Source organism: Thamnophis sirtalis, unplaced genomic scaffold (assembly GCF_051295495.1).
Source record: "Thamnophis sirtalis isolate CommonGarterSnake01/CBP01778 unplaced genomic scaffold, rThaSir2_p1.2 scaffold_2, whole genome shotgun sequence".
Taxonomy (NCBI): domain Eukaryota; kingdom Metazoa; phylum Chordata; class Lepidosauria; order Squamata; family Natricidae; genus Thamnophis; species Thamnophis sirtalis.
The window spans coordinates 11,880,298-11,882,068 of NW_028261382.1; the positions used below are offsets into that span (position 1 = coordinate 11,880,298).

Consider the following 1,771-nt stretch of genomic DNA (forward strand, 5'->3'; position numbering starts at 1 on the left):
GGCTGGAGGCTTAAAATTGAGCACATAACCCCCAGAATCCACACTTGGCTAGGACAAACCTGGGCAGCTTCCTTCACACACACACACACACAAACAGCATCCCCCCCTCCCCACCAACCTGGCCAAATTCTCCCAACTACTTCAACGGTTTTTTTTTTCCTAGATAGAGATGGCTCTTTCCCCGCGGGCATTCTTGGCTCTTTCTTTGCCAAGATTTTCCGGGAAGGGCAGTCAGATGCCAAGGCGCCTTTGGTGGGAAAGCTAAGGCGGATAGCCCCGATCCTAAACCCATCCCCGCCCAGTCCCCCTTACCTCCAACTTTCCTTTTGAAGGAACAGGGAGGAAACGAAGCGCGCCTGCAGATCTGGGGCTGGTGGGTTGGTGTTGTTGTTGGGTATGGTTTGGGATTTCGTTTTGCGGTTCTCCTTTCGGTTTCTTCTCGACCCTCACGTTAGGCTCTTCTCCCGCCACTGCTTATCCTGCAGCCGGGACTTCGCCAGCAGCAGGAAGAAGAGAAAGCAGAAATAAAAGATCTCCCAGTAGAGTCTCCCCATGGCGCCAAGATTTGATTTGCAAGAAAAAGAGAGGAGGAGGAAAAAGAAGAAGAGGAGGAGGAGGAGGAGGAAGAAGAAGAAGAAAAGGGCGGCGGGAGGAAGAAGAAACCCAGATGCCAACGGGATGCCCAAAGCCGCCAACCCAGCACACTGCGGAGATCGCCGGGGATGGTTTGCGCCGATCCAGGCGCTCAGTCCCTCGCCTTCCTTCGGGAGCATCCCTCTCGGAGGGGCCACGAAGACGTGTCAGCGCCTCGGCTCCCTCCTCGGGCGAGGCGATGGGTGAGCCGGGGACGCTCCTCTGCCCGGGCTCGGAAGCAAACAGAGCCAAGCTCCGGGGAGCGCGCGCACGGCGGCGGCGGCGCGCGTTCTCGCTGCCAAGGCCCCTTCCCCTCTCCCGCGCGCGCTCCCTCTCCCCCTCCAAAGCGCCCGCTCGTCCATCATTGGCCCAGCTGGGCTTCGGGGAGGAGAGAGAAAGAGAGAGAGAGAGACCGGGGCAAGCTTTCTCCAAAGCCGAACCGGGCGCTCCAGCTGCGAGGATGGGCAGCCTTCGATCCTAAAAAAAAAACCCAGCAAGTGGGAACTGCGGAATGGCCGGGCGTTCCTTCTGTGCGTGAAAAGGATTCTCTCTTCTCGGCGCCTCCTTTCCTTCTTCCTCTTTTCTCCACTTTGCAAGAAGGGATGAAAAAACATCCCGGTTGGTGCGGATCCCGATCCTATAGCAGCGCAAGTGGAAAGCGCCGCGAATTCATTTGAACGGATTGAAGTCCGGCGTTTCGAGGCCCCTGTTCTCTTCCCCTCCCAACGACAAGATAAGGGATTCTTGCGAAATCCTAAACCAGGCGCAGATAGGAAGGGTTTCGTTGTGATTGATTTCACGCCTTTTCTTTAATCTCTCTCTCTCTCTCTCTCTCTCTCTCTCTCTCTCTCTCTCTCTCTCTCTCTCTCTCTCTCTCTCTCTCTCTCTCTCTCTCTCTCACTCACACACACACACACACACACACACACACACACACACACACACAAACGTTTCGAGGCCCCTGTTCTCCTCCCCTCCCAACGACAAGATAAGGGATTCTTGCGAAATCCTAAACCAGGCGCAGATAGGAAGGGTTTCGTTTTGATTGATTTCACGCCTTTCCTTTAATCTCTCTCTCTCTCTCTCTCTCTCTCTCTCACTCACTCACACACACACACACACACACACACACAAACGT

General features: G+C 55.4%; 1 protein-coding gene across 4 annotated transcripts in view; it reads right to left on the reverse strand.

Annotated features, from left to right (window-relative positions):
* The window catches only part of MINAR1 (membrane integral NOTCH2 associated receptor 1), a 15,609-nt gene extending 14,736 nt beyond the window's left edge, over positions 1-873 (reverse strand). For 2 of the 4 annotated variants that reach the window (XM_087704285.1, XM_087704284.1), the window contains exon 1: positions 313-867. The gene's annotated coding sequence lies outside the window, so the exon portion shown is untranslated. Of the gene's footprint in view, positions 1-312 lie in introns of all 4 variants that reach the window. The other 2 variants (XR_015695425.1, XM_087704286.1) reach the window with 2 other exon arrangements.
* Between the last annotated feature and the right edge of the window lie 898 nt (positions 874-1,771).